This window comes from Bombina bombina, chromosome 6, assembly GCF_027579735.1.
Source record: "Bombina bombina isolate aBomBom1 chromosome 6, aBomBom1.pri, whole genome shotgun sequence".
NCBI lineage: Eukaryota > Metazoa > Chordata > Amphibia > Anura > Bombinatoridae > Bombina > Bombina bombina.
In genome coordinates, this window is record NC_069504.1 from 745,799,977 (window position 1) to 745,819,914 (window position 19,938).

At 39.4% G+C, this 19,938-nt stretch overlaps 1 protein-coding gene and 1 long non-coding RNA gene across 2 annotated transcripts in view; one reads left to right on the top strand and one right to left on the bottom strand.

Annotated features, from left to right (window-relative positions):
- LOC128663603 (oocyte zinc finger protein XlCOF6-like) overlaps nucleotides 1–19,938 on the top strand; it is an 86,586-nt gene that overhangs the window by 59,750 nt on the left and 6,898 nt on the right. The gene's annotated exons all lie outside the window — the stretch shown is intronic.
- The window catches only part of LOC128663604 (uncharacterized), a 156,857-nt gene that overhangs the window by 22,599 nt on the left and 114,320 nt on the right, over nucleotides 1–19,938 (bottom strand). Inside the window, exon 2 of the long non-coding RNA XR_008402889.1 lies at nucleotides 12,120–12,244. This is a non-coding gene — a long non-coding RNA (uncharacterized LOC128663604). The remainder of the gene's footprint in view (nucleotides 1–12,119; nucleotides 12,245–19,938) is intronic.

Sequence of the window (19,938 nt, forward strand, 5' to 3'; positions counted from 1 at the left end):
AGTGTTTTCCCCTTGAAAGGAATGTCAAGCAATTTGTTCTTGGAAGACGCATCCGCTGCCCAAGATTTTAACCAAGCGCTCTGCGCCACAATAGCAAACCCAGAATTTTTTCGCCGCTAACCTAGTCAATTGCAAGGTGGCGTCTAGGGTGAAAGAATTAGCCAATTTAAGAGCACGAATTCTGTCCATAATCTCCTCATAAGAAGAAGAATTACTAATAATCGCCTTTCCTAGCTCATCAAACTAGAAACACGCGGCTGCAGTGACAGGGACAATGCATGCAATTGGTTGTAGAAGGGAACCTTGCTGAACAAACATCTTTAGCAGACCTTCTAATTTTTTATCCATAGGATCTTGGAAAGCACAACTATCTTCTATGGGTATAGTGGCGCGCTTGTGTAGAGTAGAAACCGCCCCCTCGACCTTGGGGACTGTCTGCCATCAGTCCTTTCTGGGGTCGACTATAGGAAAACAATTTTATAAATATGGGGGGAGGTACTAAAGGTATACCGGGCCTGTCCCATTCTTTCTAACAATGTACGCCACCCGCTTGGATATAGGAAAAGCTTCGGGGGGCCCCGGGGCCACTAAGAACTTTTCCATTTTACATAGTGGTTCTGGAATGACCAGATAATCACAATCATCCAAATTGGATAACACCTCCTTAAGCAGAGCGCGGAGATGTTCCAACTTAAATTTAAAAGTAATCACATCAGGTTCAGCTTGTTGAGAAATGTTTCCTGAATCTGAAATTTCTCCCTCAGACAAAACCTCCCTGGCCCCCTCAGATTGGTGTAGGGGCCCTTCAGAAACCATATCATCAGCGTTCTCATGCTCTACAGAATTTTCTAAAACAGAGCAGTCGCGCTTTCGCTGATAAGTGGGCATATTGGCTAAAATGTTTTTGATAGAATTATCCATTACAGCCGTTAAATGTTGCATAGTAAGGAGTATTGGCGCACTAGATGTACTAGGGGCCTCCTGTATGGGCAAGACTGGTGTAGACGAAGGAGGGGATGATGCAGTACCATGCTTACTCCCCTCACTTGAGGAATCATCTTGGGCATCATTTTTACTAAATTTTTTTATGACATAAAATACATATAGTTAAATGAGAAGGAACCTTGGTTTCCCCACAGTCAGAACACAATCTATCTGGTAGTTCAGACATGTTAAACAGGCATAAACTTGATAACAAAGCACAAAAAACGTTTTAAAATAAAACCGTTACTGTCACTTTAAATTTTAAACTAAACACACTTTATTATTGCAATTGCGAAAAAGTATGAAGGAATTGTTCAAAATTCACCAAAATTTCACCACATTGTCTTAAAGCCTTAAAAGTATTGCACACCAAATTTGGAAGCTTTAACCCTTAAAATAACGGAACCGGAGCCGTTTTTATATTTAACCCCTTTACAGTCCCTGGAATCTGCTTTGCTGAGACCCAACCAAGCCCAAAGGGGAATACGATACCAAATGATGCCTTCAGAAAGACTTTTCTATGTATCAGAGCTCCACACACATGCAGCTGCATGCCATGCTGTCCTCAAAAACAAGTGCGCCATACCGGCGCGAAAATGAGGCTCTGACTATGATTAGGGAAAGTCCCTAAAGAATAAGGTGTCTAAAACAGTGCCTGCCGATATAATCATATCAAAATACCCAGAATAAATGATTCCTCAAGGCTAAATAAGTGTTAATAATGAATCGATTTAGCCCAGAAAAAGTCTACAGTCTTAATAAGCCCTTGTGAAGCCCTTATTTACTATCTTAATAAACATGGCTTACCGGATCCCATAGGGAAAATGACAGCTTCCAGCATTACATCGTCTTGTTAGAATGTGTCATACCTCAAGCAGTAAGAGACTGCACACTGTTCCCCCAACTGAAGTTAATTGCTCTCAACAGTCCTGTGTGGAACAGCCATGGATTTTAGTTACGGTGCTAAAATCATTTTCCTCATACAAACAGAAATCTTCATCTCTTTTCTGTTTCTGAGTAAATAGTACATACCAGCACTATTTTAAAATAACAAACTCTTGATTGAATAATAAAAACTACAGTTAAACACTAAAAAACTCTAAGCCATCTCCGTGGAGATGTTGCCTGTACAACGGCAAAGAGAATGACTGGGGTAGGCGGAGCCTAGGAGGGATCATGTGACCAGCTTTGCTGGGCTCTTTGCCATTTCCTGTTGGGGAAGAGAATATCCCACAAGTAAGGATGACGCCGTGGACCGGACACACCTATGTTGGAGAAAATATATTTATTTTATTTTCTTTATAGACCATCTGTTGTATCTAAATATTTAACAACTCAAGGTTATATAGAAGGAGAGAATTCGATCCCTTTGAACTTCCATCATAGCACAATGGATAAGAAGTTAGACTCTGACCGTAAGGGCTATGAGTTCGAGCCCTAGTTAGGAAAGATTTGTTTTTACAAATCTAATTTAAGCCAATCAACCATTAAGATATATGACAAATAGATAATCTATGATTACTTATCGGATTACATATAAGCTAGTTAAAGGCCAAATTTTAAAATTGAAATCCTATCGAGATAACTCCCAATATAGCATAATGGTTAGATGGTCAGACTGCAGTTATAAGGTCTGCGAGTTCGAACCCAAGCAGGAAAATAATTTTTTGTGGAATTATTTTTTATTTAAATAAACAGATAATAATTTTTTAAAAAAGACTGAAATCTTAATATTAGGGATAGATATGTTTGTAGGGTTGTGAACCATTAGTTGGCGATTGTGAGGCAATTAACTGTTATATTTTTAAAATAGATTAACAAATGTAGAAACTAGAATAAAGTCATAATTTTTACACTGACATTGTTTACATGAGGACATTTTAGTAACTTGCTAACCGGTATAACCTGCACTGAAATTGGTGACTTGTAATGCACAAAAATACAGGGCACATTAAATAATGAAAGAAGGAACAACTGATTATTTTGAAGGCACATATAGGGTTAATGGAGGAATCCTTTAAAAAGGGATCACAGCTGGAGGAAGGTATCTTGACAAAGGCTCCCTGGTGAGCTGAAACACGTAGACCATACCAGTATCCGGCTTGTTTTGAAAAAGACTTGTAATCAAGAAGCTCCCAGGACCGTAATGCCAGAACCAAGTGGATTTGACTACTGAGCGAAGACGGTAGGAGCATCAATCTAAGGAGGATCGAAAGTGTGCACACTTTGAAGCTTACAATCTACCTACTGAATAATTGTAAGATTGTCACCGACGAAAAGATACACAAGGTGCGTTACAGGTGAGCGGAAGATAAAGCCCCGCCCATAGCACCGGAGCACCGGGTAAGTGCTCACTACTGACTTTTACAAGGACCCTTAAAAGTTAGGGTGAAGATTTGAATTCTTTTGGTTATATTGCACTTTAAGAACTACTGTTATTTCACCTTCTTCATAAACAGAAAACGATCTATTTGGAGTCCTATCAACTGTGACTTGAGAGACTGTGCCTGTCAAAATTTAGTCACCAATAACATTACAGACAGTGTTTCAGGTTTACAACATCCGGTTCCAAACTAGCGAGCAGAAACGATTAGCCCTACATCTTACTCTGCTTATTGGTTTTAACTTTTTTACCATTCTATTATTATACTGTGAATATTAGGTACACATAGAAAGCCTGCTATCTAGGTTAACTTAGATTGAGTGCTATTTTTTAGTGTGGATTAGTATTACCATATGGTTTTTATGTTGAAGTGAAGCTTATTAACTGTTCTATTAAATCAGAGAAATGTATTAAATGTTTTTTAATTTTTTGTTTGTTTTTCATTAAATGTTATTTATCAAATTGTAATCAGTGAATTGCCTTATTGTCACAACAGTGTTGGATTATTTGTTCAAGTCGTTTCTAACATACCCCTTTAAAAGTCAGCTAGTATTATATGCTTTTTGCACTTTTTATTTTGGGATAATTTAAAATTTATTATTTATGCTCCCTAATTAACCCCTTCACTGCTGGGCATAATACACGTGTGGTGCGCAGTGGCATTTAGCAGCCTTCTAATTACCAAAAAGCAAAGCCAAAGCCATATATGTCTGCTATTTCTGAACAAAGGGGATCCCAGAGAAGCATTTACAACCATGTATGCTATAATTGCATAAGTTGTTTGTAAATAATTTCAGTGAGAAACCTAAAGTTTGTGAAAACATTTGTGAAAAAGTGAACAATTTATTTCTCCTGTTAAGTGTGATCAGTCCACGGGTCATCATTACTTCTGGGATATTAACTCCTCCCCAACAGGAAGTGCAAGAGGATCACCCAGCAGAGCTGCTATATAGCTCCTCCCCTCTACGTCACACCTAGTCATTCTCTTGCACCCAACTAATAGATAGGATGTGTGAGAGGACTGTGGTGATTATACTTAGTTTTTATAACTTCAATCAAAAGTTTGTTATTTTAAAACAGCACCGGAGTGTGTTGTTCATTCTCAGGGAGAATTTGAAGAAGAATCTACCTGAGTTTCTATATGATTTTAACCGGAGTAGTTAAGATCATGTTGCTGTTCTCGGCCATCTGAGGGGTGAGGTAAACTTCAGATCAGGGGACAGCGGGCAGGTTCACCTTCAAAGAGGTATGTAGCAGCATATTATTTTCTGAGAATGGAATTGACTAGAAAATACTGCAAATACCTATATAAAGTAAGTTCAGCCTTAAATGCAGTAGTAGTAACTGGTATCAGGCTGTAATGTATGTATATTTTCACTTCAGTATTCTGGGGAATGGCATTTCACTGAAATAATACTGTTTACATAAAACTTTAGCCTATTTTGCAGTTAAAACGGCTTGCAGCAGGCTTTTTATGACAAATACATTTATTGATGTAAAATCGTTTATATTTCTGAGGTACTGGGTGAAAACTTATTTGGGCATTAGTTTTATCCACTTGGCGGGCATTTTGTTGGATTTATGACAGTTTACTTACTGTTGTGTGTGAGGGGGAGGGGCTGAATTTGGCGCTTTTACTACGCATCAGAAATTCAGTCACAAGTCTGTTTTTTCTTCCCTGCATGATCCGGTTCGTCTCTACAGAGCTCAGGGGTCTTCAAAAGTTATTTTGAGGGAGGTAATCACTCACAGCAGACCTGTGAGATTGTGCTTGACTGTGATAAAAAACGTTACATTCTGTACTTTTTTTCTGCTATTAAAGGGCTAGTTATCCATTACTAATGGGAGCAATCCTTTGCTAAGATTGTATTTTTACTGAGAAAAAAGTTTGTTTTTCATAAAATTATCTGTTTTATTGTACTCAACTGTCATATCCTTCTGTGCTTCTTAAAGGCACAGTGCGTTTTTGCATACTATTTATAAAAGTGAATTGAAAAGTATTTCCAAGTTTGCTGGTTATTTGCTAGTGTGTTAAAACATGTCTGACTCAGAGGAATATCTCTGTGCTATATGTGCTAAAGCCAAAGTGGAGCCCAATAGAAATTTATGTACTAATTGTATTGATGCTACTTTAAATAAAAGTCAATCTGTACAAATTGAACAGCTTTCACCAGACAACGAGAGGAAAGTTATGCCGTCTAACTCCCCTCACGTGTCAGTACCTGCATCTCCCGCTCGGGGGGTGCGTGATATTGTAGCGCCGAGTACTTCAGGGCGGCCATTACAAATCACATTGCAGGACATGGCTAATGTTATGACTGAGGTTTTGTCAAAATTGCCAGAACTTAGAGGGAAGCGGGACCACTCTGGGGTGAGAACAGAGTGCGCTGATAATACTAGGGCCATGTCAGATACTGGGTCACAGTATGCGGAACATGAGGACGGAGAGCTTCAATCTGCAGGTGACGGTTCTGATCCCATTAGAGTGGATTCAGACATTTCTAATTTTAAGTTTAAGCTTGATAACCTCCGCGTACTGTTAGGGGAGGTATTAGCGGCTCTGAATGATTGTAACACCGTTGCAATTCCAGAGAAATTATGTAGGCTGGATAGATACTATGCGGTACCGGCGAGTACTGACGTATTTCCTATACCTAAGAGGCTTACAGAGATAATTACTAAGGAGTGGGATAGGCCCGGTGTGCCCTTTTCCCCCCCTCCTGTATTTAGAAAAATGTTTCCAATAGACGCCACCACACAGGACTTATGGCAGACGATCCCTAAGGTGGAGGGAGCGGTTTCGACTCTGGCTAAGCGTACCACTATCCCGGTGGAGGATAGCTGTGCTTTTTCTGATCCAATGGATAAAAAATTAGAAGGTTACCTTAAGAAAATGTTTGTTCAACAAGGTTTTATATTACAACCTCTTGCATGTATTGCGTCTGTCACGGCCGCATCAGCCTTTTGGTCCGAGTCCCTGGAAGAGACTCTTGACTCAATAACTATAGAGGAAATTTCAAACAAGCTTAAAACAATTAAGCTAGCTAATTCATTTGTTTCAGACGCCGTTGTACATTTAACTAAACTTACGGCTAAGAATTCCGGATTCGCCATTCAGGCACGCAGAGCACTGTGGCTAAAATCCTGGTCAGCTGATGTTACTTCAAAATCTAAGTTACTCAACATACCTTTCAAAGGGCAGACCTTATTCGGGCCCGGTTTGAAGGAAATTATCGCTGACATTACAGGAGGTAAAGGCCACGCCCTGCCTCAAGACAGAGCCAAGCCGAAGGCTAGACAGTCTAATTTTCGTTCCTTTCGTAATTTCAAGACAGGAGCAGCATCAACTTCCTCTGCACCAAAACAGGAAGGAGCTGTTGCTCGCTACAGACAAGGCTGGAGACCTAACCAGTCCTGGAACAAGGGCAAGCAGGCCAGAAAACCTGCTGCTGCCCCTAAGACAGCATGAATTGAGGGCCCCCGATCCGGGACCGGATCTAGTGGGGGGCAGACTTTCTCTCTTCGCCCAGGCTTGGGCAAGAGATGTCCAGGATCCCTGGGCGTTAGAGATCATATCTCAGGGATATCTTCTGGACTTCAAATCCTCTCCCCCAAAAGGGAGATTCCATCTGTCAAGGTTGTCAACAAACCAAATAAAGAAAGAGGCATTTCTACGCTGTGTACAAGATCTTTTATTAATGGGTGTGATCCATCCGGTTCCGCGGTCGGAACACGGACAGGGGTTTTACTCAAATCTGTTTGTGGTTCCCAAGAAAGAAGGAACCTTCAGACCAATCTTGGATTTAAAGATCCTAAACAAATTCCTAAAAGTTCCATCGTTCAAAATGGAAACTATTCGGACAATCCTACCCATGATCCAAAAGGGTCAGTACATGACCACAGTGGATTTAAAGGATGCTTACCTTCACATACCGATTCACAGAGATCATTTCCGGTATCTAAGGTTTGCCTTCCTAGACAGGCATTACCAGTTTGTAGCTCTTCCATTCGGGTTGGCTACGGCTCCAAGAATCTTCACAAAGGTTCTGGGGGCTCTTCTGGCGGTACTAAGACCGCGAGGAATCTCGGTAGCTCCATACCTAGACGACATTCTGATTCAAGCTTCAAGCTTTCAAACTGCCAAGTCTCATACAGAATTTGTACTGGCATTTCTAAGATCGCATGGGTGGAAGGTAAACGAAAAGAAGAGTTCTCTCGTTCCACTCACAACAGTTCCCTTCTTGGGGACTCTTATAGATTCTGTAGAAATGAAGATTTACCTGACAGAAGACAGGTTAACAAAACTTCAAAACGCCTGCCGTGCCCTTCATTCCATTCAACACCCGTCAGTGGCTCAATGTATGGAGGTAATCGGCTTAATGGTAGCGGCAATGGACATAGTCCCCTTTGCACGCCTACACCTCAGACCGCTGCAATTGTGCATGCTAAGTCAGTGGAATGGGGATTACTCAGACTTGTCCCCCACTCTGAATCTGGATCAAGAGACCAGGAATTCTCTTCTGTGGTGGCTTTCTCGGCCACATCTGTCCAAGGGGATGCCATTCAGCAGGCCAAATTGGACAATTGTAACAACAGACGCCAGCCTGTTAGGTTGGGGCGCTGTCTGGAATTCCCTGAAGGCTCAGGGATCATGGACTCAGGAGGAGAGTCTCCTGCCAATAAACATTCTGGAATTGAGAGCAGTTCTCAATGCCCTTCTGGCTTGGCCCCAGTTAACAACTCGGGGGTTCATCAGGTTTCAGTCGGACAACATCACGACTGTAGCCTACATCAACCATCAGGGAGGGACAAGAAGCTCCCTAGCTATGATGGAAGTATCAAAGATAATTCGCTGGGCAGAGTCTCACTCTTGCCACCTGTCAGCAATCCACATCCCGGGAGTGGAGAACTGGGAGGCGGATTTCCTAAGTCGTCAGACTTTTCATCCGGGGGAGTGGGAACTTCATCCGGAGGTCTTTGCCCAAATACTTCGACGTTGGGGCAAACCAGAGATAGATCTCATGGCGTCTCGACAGAACGCCAAGCTTCCTCGTTACGGGTCCAGATCCAGGGATCTGGGAGCGGTTCTGATAGATGCTTTGACAGCACCTTGGACCTTCGGGATGGCTTATGTGTTTCCACCCTTCCCGATGCTTCCTCAATTGATTGCCAGAATCAAACAGGAGAGAGCATCAGTGATTCTAATAGCGCCTGCATGGCCACGCAGGACTTGGTATGCAGATCTAGTGGACATGTCATCCTGTCCACCTTGGTCTCTGCCTCTGAGACAGGACCTTCTGATTCAGGGTCCTTTCAAACATCAAAATCTAATTTCTCTGAAGCTGACTGCCTGGAGATTGAACGCTTGATTTTATCAAAGCGTGGATTCTCTGAGTCAGTAATTGATACCCTGATACAGGCTAGGAAACCTGTTACCAGAAAGATTTATCATAAAATATGGCGTAAATACCTGTATTGGTGCGAATCCAAAGGTTACTCTTGGAGTAAGGTTAGGATTCCTAGGATATTGTCTTTTCTACAAGAGGGTTTAGAAAAGGGTTTATCCGCTAGTTCTTTAAAGGGACAGATCTCAGCTCTGTCCATTTTGTTACACAAACGTCTGTCAGAAGTTCCAGACGTTCAGGCTTTTTGTCAGGCTTTGGCCAGGATTAAGCCTGTGTTTAAAACTGTTGCTCCGCCATGGAGTTTAAACCTTGTTCTTAACGTTTTACAGGGCGTTCCGTTTGAACCCCTTCATTCAGTTGATATAAAATTGTTATCTTGGAAAGTTCTATTCCTAATGGCTATTTCCTCGGCTCGAGAGTCTCTGAGTTATCAGCCTTACATTGTGATTCTCCTTATCTGATTTTTCACTCGGATAAGGTAGTTCTGCGTACTAAACCTGGGTTCTTACCTAAGGTAGTCACTAACAGGAATATCAATCAGGAGATTGTTGTTCCATCCTTGTGTCCTAATCCTTCCTCAAAGAAGGAACGACTTCTGCACAATCTAGATGTAGTTCGTGCCCTAAAATTTTATTTACAGGCAACTAAAGATTTTCGACAAACATCTTCCCTGTTTGTCATTTACTCTGGTCAGAGGAGAGGTCAAAAAGCTTCGGCTACCTCTCTCTCTTTTTGGCTTCGTAGCATAATACGTTTAGCCTATGAGACTGCTGGACAGCAGCCTCCTGAAAGAATTACAGCTCATTCCACTAGAGCTGTGGCTTCCACTTGGGTCTTTAAGAATGAGGCCTCTGTTGAACAGATTTGAAAGGCTGCAACTTGGTCTTCGCTTCATACTTTTTCCAAATTTTACAAATTTGACACTTTTGCTTCTTCGGAGGCTATTTTTGGGAGAAAGGTTCTTCAGGCAGTGGTTCCTTCTGTATAAAGATCCTGCCTATCCCTCCCGTCATCCGTGTACTTTTGCTTTGGTATTGGTATCCCAGAAGTAATGATGACCCGTGGACTGATCACACTTAACAGGAGAAAACATAATTTATGCTTACCTGATAAATTCCTTTCTCCTGTAGTGTGATCAGTCCACGGCCCGCCCTGTTTTTTATGGCAGGTCTGAAATTTTAAATTCTACTCCAGTCACCACTGCACCCTTTAGCTTCTCCTTTCTCGTTGGTTCTTGGTCGAATGACTGGGTGTGACGTAGAGGGGAGGAGCTATATAGCAGCTCTGCTGGGTGATCCTCTTGCACTTCCTGTTGGGGAGGAGTTAATATCCCAGAAGTAATGATGACCCGTGGACTGATCACACTACAGGAGAAAGGAATTTATCAGGTAAGCATAAATTATGTTTTTATTTGATCGCATTTGGCGTGAAATGGTGACATAAAATATAGCAAAATGGGCCTAGATCTATACTTTGGGATGTCTTCTAAAAAAAAAATATATACATGTCACTGGATATTCAGGGATTCCTAAAAGATATCAGTGAAATTAACAAAAGTAGTCTGGACACTGTCTCACCCTCTTAGCTTTTCAGAATAGACTAAGATCTTTTAACTTAGTCAATTGACAGGAATCAGATATTTTAAATATATGAAAGGCGCTTTATGGAGCTGAGGGAAAAAAAGGTTTGTTTTTTATATAAAAAAATTGATAAATTAAGTATTAGCTACCATGTATCGATATATAAGACCCCTATGGGTATAAGAGGCAATGTGTATAATAAATCACACTATTTTGTTGAAATAATAAATAGAATTTAATCAATACAAATATACAAATATTCAATAAAAAGTATGTTGTGGCCACAACTGTTATAAAATCGTATATTGATAACATAACTATGTTTACACTGTACTGTTCTAATGGACCTGATATATTCAGAGTTAAATCTAATAGTGACTGTTTTAAAAAAACAAAACAATGTAGTTCAATTCAAATATTGCAAAATAATGCCAACAATATTGTGAGAATACAGGTAGATTAACACTAATAGTGAAGAAATGCAGATAGAATAACGCTAATAGTGAAGAAATGCAGATAGAATAACACTAATAGTGAAGAAATGCACTATTCAATATGTATCAATACATCGTGAGTGTCTTTGAACACTGATACAAATTTAAATGGCATCCAATATGGCTGTTTGCCAATACTTTAATGTGACGGCAATGTTAAAGTGCAGTTGATCTCCAAAGATTGTTTTAACACATTCCAAAATTGTGTGAGTAGTTAAATCAGTGCAGATATTTTTATCCGTGTTTTCATGTGAGTAAAATGTCAGTTATTCGTGCAGCTTATAGATACGTAGCTAGTGTTATTCTATCTGCATTTCTTCACTATTAGTGTTAATCTACCTGTATTCTCACAATATTGTTGGCATTATTTTGCAATATTTGAATTGAACTACATTGTTTTTTTTAAAACAGTCACTATTAGATTTAACGCTGAATATATCAGGTCCATTAGAACAGTACAGTGTAAACATAGTTATGTTATCAATATACGATTTTATAACAGTTGTGGCCACAACATACTTTTTATTGAATATCTGTATTGATTAAATTCTATTTATTATTTCAACAAAAATAGTGTGATTTATTATACACATTGCCTCTTATACCCATAGGGGTCTTATATATTGATACATGGTAGCTAATACTTCATTTATCAAATTTTTGATATAAAAAACAAACCTTTTTTTCCCTCAGCTCCATAAAGCGCCTTTCATATATTTAAAATATCTGATTCCTGAAAGATATCAGCGTCCCAATGTAACTAGCGCTAATTTTGAAAAAAAGTGGTTTGGAAATAGCAAAGTGCTACTTGTATTTATGCCCCTATAACTTGCAAAAAAAACAAAGAACATGTAAACATTGGGTATTTCTAAACTCAGGACAAAATTTAGAAACTATTTAGCATGGTTTTTATTTGGTGGTTGTAGATGTGTAACAGATTTTGGGGGTCAATGTTAGAAAAAGTGTGTTTTTTTTCCATTTTTTCCTCATATTTTATAAAAAATTTAATAGTAAATTATAAGATATGATGAAAATAATGGTATCTTTTGAAAGTCCATTTAATGGCGAGAAAAACGGTATATAATATGTGTGGGTACAGTAAATGAGTAAGAGGAAAATTACAGCTAAACACAAACACTGCAAAAATGTAAAAATAGCCTTGGTCCCAAACGGACAGAAAATTGAAAAGCGCTGTGGTCATTAAGGGGTTAAGGTGACGTTTCGGGTTTTATCCTGTCCTCAAAACAACATCAAACATACATACATTACCTACCAAACTTAAATACGAACCAAATCGCCACCCGCAGTGCTGTCCTTGGCGTACCGCAAATCACAGCAACCACGTGGTGCATCTACACGTCATGCGTTGCTATGGTGACTTGACTCCACTCGGCAACCCTGGTGAAATTAAAAACAAAATGATCAGATGGTTAAAAACAAAGGAGACAATAGCAGGTAAGCATACATTGTGCTATGTAACAACGGGATGTAGAAAATCTTCCGCAGATACAAAACTCAAAATAACAGCATGCAAGCTAAATTGTGATACAATTGGCTAAGGCTAAGTCAATCACCATGTAGTGTATAGCCAACGCCCCTAAGCAAAGAAACAGCTGTAAACTATTGCTGGATATCCCAAATATATTCGTCCCAATGGCAACTTGGACTTTAAAGTTCCCAACGAAATGTACCTATACAACACTATCATTAAAATAAGGCATATACCAAAACAGAAAGAACAAGAGGGTACTTTGTGATTTGCTTCACGGCCCTAGAAAAGGGTACATCAGATTAGCCTGTGGCCAGGCACTTTGCTCAAGCAAATCACAAAGTGTCCGACCTCAAATATATAATTATCGACCACATACCTGTGCCACTTAGAGGAGGGGACCGTGCTAAGATGTTGCTGCAACAAGAAGCCAGATGGATATTTGAACTGGGCACCATGTCACCACAAGGACTAAATGTCCACTTTGATTGGCATTGCTATTTATGAGAGGCCTTGATCCATTGGATTCATTACACATATTTTTTTTTAATTTATTTATTTAATTAATTTTTTTGTAGTAACAATTTTTCTATGTCAATTACTAACATATAGAAACATGTTTCAATTTAATAAAATTTTTTGATTTTTGGTTCTTATATATTTACAAGATACGTTTTTGGATAATTGTTGGATATTTTATCAATTTTTTTGCAATATTTTTCATTTCCATGAGGGTACATCTATATTTGGAGGTACACCTATAATGTTAATATCTCAAAATTTGTTTGATTACATTATGTTTTTTGGATTGTACTCTCTTACATGCCCTCTTGTTCTTTCTGTTTTGGTATATGCCTTATTTTAATGATAGTGTTGTATAAGTACATTTCGTTGGGAACTTTAAAGTGCAGGTTGCCATTGGGACTAATATATTTGAGCGTAAGCTTGCACTATTATCCGTCCATGGCAACCATTGGAGTAGATTCGGGATATCCAGCAGTAGTTTACAGCTATTTCTTTGCTTAGGGGCGTTAGCTATACACTACATGGTGATTGCTTAGCCTTAGCCAATTGTATCACAATTTAGCTTGCATGCTGTTATTTTGATTTTTGTATCTGCGGACTGCGGCAGATCTTCTACATCCCTTTGTTACATAGCGCAATGTATGCTTACCTGCTACTGTCTCCTTTGTTTTTAACCATCTGATCATTTTGTTTTTAATTTCACCAGGGCTGCCGAGTGGCGTCCGGTCACCATAGCAACGCATGACATGAAGATGCACCACGTGGTTGCTGTGATTTCCGGTACGCCACAGACAGCACTGCGGGTGGGGATTTGGCTTGTATTTAAGTTTGGTAGGTAATGTATGTATGTTTGATGTTGGTTTGAGGACGGGATAAAACCCAAAATGCCACCTTAATAAAGTAAAACTTTTCAGCATTTAAGACCCGGTGAGTGCTTTTCATTTTTGAATTGTGTGTGTGTGTATGTATGTATATATATATATATATATATATATATATATATATATATATGTGTGTGTGTGTGTGTGTTCCAAAAGCGCTCTAGTTACAGGGATATGTCCAGCTCTAATGAGATATAAGCAAGCAAACAGCACAGCTCCAAAGAGCTGCTAACGATCCTTATGCTTCCATCTTGAGAGTGGCACAGAGCTATGGGTGGCGAAGGAGGTCAGAAACTGAAACACTGTGGCGTGGTGCAAGCCAAACGGCTGTGGAAGCCGCGCATAGCAAAATACAAAGTGGGAAAAGGCAGCACTCCGGAAAACAATAAAGTTAAAAGCTAGGCTTTATTGTAACATATTAAAAATTTTAAAAAAGTGTCCAGCAAGGTAAAGGAATGAATCCCTTACGCGTCTTGTACTCTGCAGGGTCCAAAAAAGAGAGAGAAGTTTGACAGTACCCAGCACTCACAAAACACTATATAGTAACAGTATGCATTGAAAACCGGATTGTGTCAAGAACTGGTTATTAAAACGTAACTTTTACTAATGATAGAATAAAAAGGGTGGTAAATAGTACCAAATGTATAACATAAATATGTGAGACATACATTTAAAACTTAGATTAAGAAACAGATCAGGACTGTGTGTGTGAGACTTCAAAAACAGAATTACTTCCCTGGGTAATAGTTCAAATACACCGTAACCCTCAGGGCTCAGAGAATACACGGATTGCTCTAAAGCTAATCTAAAAAGGGGATTGACCCCAACAACATTACCTAATCTGAGCAATACTGGTATCTAGAGCAGGAGAGGAAACGGTTTATAAATGACTGATTAAGGAAGGCAATTGCCATATCAATATGAGCTTAGAAAGGTCCCAGGTAAACACAAATTAGCAAGTCTCATGCACACAGACAATGCCTGATGTACATTTCGCCGCTAGCACGGCTTTCTCAGAGGCTAACCAGAGTCAGGGCCCCAACCCGGTATTTGTATCGTCATTGACCAATAGAAATTGGTTCTAAGCACACACCTCTAGATGCAGCCTATCACAAGAGGCTTAACATAATTGGTTAAAGATTCATCACATGATCACATCAAGCAGATGTCAGGCTAGTAACATGTTGAAACAATTTTGTAATATAAGATATTAGATATTCGCTACATTGTTTCAAAATCAAGTAATAGGTGTCAGGAGCATTGAAAGATGTCAGCCTAGCTTACTCAAAATTGTCACTCCCACCTGGTCAGATTAAGATTAATTCTATCCACTAATTGGATTCGAAAGTGTCTTACAATACAAAAATCTGCATTCATTACCAATGACAGATTTTCATTCACACATTTCAACACACATATAATGAGATTCATCCTTCCTATGTCACACATAGGAAAATCCTCAATTGATGCATAAATCCTCTCCATGTATGTTGATAGAAAATTTGATTGCGTTTTTCAAAAAACGATCATAAGAGAATGATGTCAACATCCTTCCTATATCACACGAATGTAAATACTCTATTGATGTAGAAAAATAAATAAATAAAGCCTCTCCATATATATTGATAGAAAATTTAAATTTTAATTGCGTTTTTCAAAAAACGATCATGAGAGAATGATGTCAAAACTCATTCACAAATTGACTTAAATAAGACACACTCTTCTTATCTGTCAGAGCAAAGAGTAATGTTAACACGAATAAGTATAGTGACTCTATTGAAACGGAATCTTCTTGTGTGTCCCTAGTAGATTAAGTGCATAAAATAGCTTGATATCAAAAATCTATATGTAAGATTTATGAATAATATCACGTAATGCGTATCACATTTCAAATAGCAAATCAAAAAAGGGGGGACATTGTTTGCAATATTTCAGCCAATATTATCACTATAGTGCAGATCCTGCCCATTAGTGGATTAACCAAATGTAATTGCGTTTTTCAACAAACGATAATAAAAGAATAATGTCAACACTAATCCACCAATTGACTTAAATTGAACACACTATTCTTATTTATAAAAGCAAAGAGTATTGTTATGCAATCATAAGATGAAATATGCTAAAGTGTATCTCTTATTACAGTGGTTATAATCATAATTTATTTTGTACTGTAATTTCCCAAACGTCATCTGCTACAATTCTAGGACTATCATTCGTGCCAGTATGGTAGTTTATCCCTATATGAGTTATTACAATAGTGTTACTGTTCCTTCAGTCATGGATTATTGATCTATATGCACATTAAAAGTCACCTATTGTTCATTTACAGGAATGCCGCAAATCCATCCTGTTCGTTAATCCCATTGGGTGTAAGGGTATTAAGCCAAAAAATCCAGCGGCATTCAGATTGGAGCAGCATTTGTTCTATATCTCCTCCTCTTATGCCTCTCCATGTATATTGAAAGAAAATTTAAATTTTAATTGCGTTTTTCAAAAAAAATGATCATGAGGGAATGATGTCAAAACTCATTCACAAATTAACTTAAATAAGACACACTCTTCTTATTTGTCAGAGCAAAGAGTAATGTTAACACGAATAAGTATATTGACTCTATTGAAACGGAATCTTCTTGTGTGTCCCTAGTAGATTAAGTGCATAAAATAGCTTGATATCAAAAATATATATGTAAGATTTATGAATAATATCACGTAATGCGTATCACATTTCAAATAGCAAACCAAAAATGAAGGGGTTGATATTTGCTTAAACTAACACCGTTGCCACTATTTCCATTACTCTGCAGGGTCATATGATTAAGGGACAGTAAAGACTACAATTAAAGGGACAGTGTATTTTTCTCCCCTTTAATTTGTTGCCAATTATCCGGCTTATCTGCTGGAGTGTATTAACCCCTTGGGGACCGAGGACGTGTCAGGCACGTCCTACGAAAAAAATACAGTTACGGATTAAGGACGTGCCTGACACATCTTCTGGGGTTTCAAGCACTGGAAGCGATCATGATCGCTTCAAGCTGATTTCTGGGTATTGCAGCGATGCCTCGATGTTGAGGCATTGTGCAATACCCTTTACTAACCATCCAATGCTGAGAGGGCCACCCTGTGTGTGAGGGGCAGGAGGTGGGTGGGACCACTCCTGCCCCTAGATGTGAGTGCCGGGTAGTTTGGAGAGGGGGGAATCAGGGTTGCTAAATGGATCTGGGAGGGGGAGGGTATTGGGGGGGGCAGCTACACTACGGAATGGGGTCTTTTAAAAATAAAACATGTTACAAAGTGGGTACTGGCAGGCAGCTGCCAGTACCCGAGATGGTGGCAAGTAGGTAGAGAGGGGTGGGTTAGAGAGCTGTTTGGGGGGGTTCAGGGAGGTTGGGGGCTACGGGGGATCCTACACTGCAAAATATATATAAAAAAAAAATAATATATATATATATATATATATATATATATTTTTTTTTTAAATGCTTTTATTTTAGTACTGGCAGACTTTATGCCAGTACTTAAGATGGGGATGACAATTGTGGGGTGGGGGAGGGAAGAGAGCTGTTTGAGAGTGGTCAGGGAGGGATCGGGGGTGGGATGTGTCAGGTGGGAGGCTGATCTCTACACTAAAGCTAAAATTAACCCTACATGCGCCCTAATTAACTCCTTCACTGCTGGGCATACTACACGTGTCGTGCGCAGCGGCATTTAGCAGCTTTCTAATTACCAAAAAGCATAGCCAAAACCATATATGTCTGCTATTTCTGAACAAAGGGGATCCCAGAGAAGCATTTACAACCATTTGTGCCATAATTGCACAAGCTGTTTATAAATAATTTCAGGTAGAAACCTAAAGTTTGTGAAAAAGTGAACATTTGTTTCTTTTTTATTTGATCTAATTTAGCAGTGCAATGGTGGCATGAAATATACCAAAATGGGCCTAGATCAATACTTTGGGTTGTCTACTACACTAAAATTAACCCTGTAAGCTCCCTACAAGCTACCTAATTAACCCCTTCACTGCTGGGCATAATACAAATGTGGTGCGCAGCAGCATTTAGCGGCCTTCTAATTACCAAAAAGCAATGCCAAAGCCATATATGTCTGCTATTTCTTAACAAATGGGATCTCCGAGAAGCATTTACAACCATTTGTGGCATAATTGCACAAGCTGTTTGTAAATAATTTCAGTGAGAAACCTAAAGTTTGTGAAAAAGTGAACAATTTTTTTTTGTTTGCATTTGGCGGTGAAATGGTGGAATGAAGTATACCAACATGGGCCTAGATCAATACTTTGGGTTGTCTACTACAAAAAAATATATACATGTCAAGGGATAGTCAGGGATTCCTAACAGATATCAGTGTTACAATGTAACTATCTCTAATTTTGGAGAGAAAAAAATGATTTGGAAATAGCACTTGTACTTATTGCCCTATGACGTGCAAAAAAAGCAAAGAACATGTAAACATTGGGTATTTCTAAACTCAGGACAAAATTTTGAAACTATTTAGCATGGGTGTTTTTTGGTGGCTGTAGATGTGTAACAGATTTTGGGGGTCAAAGTTAGAAAAAGTGTGTTGTTTTTTTCCATTTTTTCATCATATTTTATAAAAACATTTATAGTAAATTATAAGATACTAGTCCTAAAGCCCGTTCACATGGGCCATTTTTTGCAGTACAGCGGTCCCACCCTTTGCTCTCTCTCCCACCCCTCTCTTTTGCTCTCTCCCCCCTCTCTTTTGCCCTCTCTCCCCCTCTCTTGTGCGCTCTCTCTCCCCCCCTCTCTTTTGCGCTCTCTCTCCCCCCTCTCTTTTGCGCTCTCTCTCTCCCCCCTCTCTTTTGCGCTCTCTCCCCCCTCTCTTTTGCTCTCTTTCTCCCCCCTCTCTTTTGCTCTCTCTCCCCCCTCTCTTTCTTTTTTTTTTCTTTCTCCCCCCCCTCTTTTGATCCCCCCCCTCTCTTTTGTTCTCTCTCTCTCTTCCACCTCTCTTTTCCCCCCTCTTTTGCTCTCTCTCCCCCTCTCTTTTGTTCTCCCCCTCTCTCTCTCTCTTTTTTTTCCTTTCTCCCCCCCTCTTTTGCTCGCTCTCTCTCCCCCTCTCTTTTGCTCTCTCCCCTCTTTTTCTCTCTCTCCCCTCTTTTTCTCTCTCTCCCCCCCTCTTTTGCTCTCGCTCTCTCTTCCCCTATTTTGCTCTCGCGCTCTCTCCCCCCCTATTTTGCTCTCTCTCCCCCTATTTTGCTCTTTTCCCTCTCTTTTGCTCTCTCCCCTCTCTTTTGCTCTCTCGATCTTTCTCTCTCCCACACTCTTTTGATCTCTTTTTCGCGACCACACCCAGTTCCGCCCACATCACTCCCAGCCACACCCACTCCCACCCACCGTTGTCACGTTGCGGACAGCAGATGATGATCAGGTAGACTCTAAGGCTAGGTGTGTTTGTCCTCGCGCTGTCTCTACTGTGCATGACAGCTTCGGACAAACACACTTGGCCTTTTTATATTATAGGATGATGAAAATAATATTATCTTTAGAAAGTCCATTTAATAGTGAGAAAAACGGTATATAATATGTGTGGGTACAGTAAATGGAAAATTACAGCTAAACGCAAACATTGCAGAAATGCAAAAATAGCACTGGTCCAAAATGGTAAGAAAATTGGAAAGTGCTGTGGTCACTAAGGGGTTAAATTGTTCACAAATAACTCATTTACCTTTTTATTTCATCATTTGAAAAAGCTGTTTTTACCCGTGGTATCCCAACCTAAACTAAAAATGTCAATACTTAAAGGGACATGAAATCCAGAACTTTCTCATTTAGCTACCAATCAAGCAAGCGTTACCCAGGTGCTAAACCAAAAATGGGCTGGCTCTTAAGCTTACATTCCTGCTTTTCAAATAAAGATACCAAGAGAACAAAGAAAATTTTAAAATAGGAGTACATTTGAAACTTGCTTAAAATTGCATGCTCTATCTGAATCATGAAAGAAAATCTTTGGGTTTCCTATCCCTTTAAACAACCTTCTAATTTACTGCTATTATCAATTTTAATTCGGTATCTTGGTATATTTTGTTAAAAAGTAAGGACATAAGCTTAGGAGCCGGCCCATTTCTAGAGCACAATACGGCAGCAGTTTTGCAAGAATGTTATCCATTTGCAAGAGCATTAGATGGCAGCACTATGTTTTGCTATTTAGTGCTCCAGGTGCCC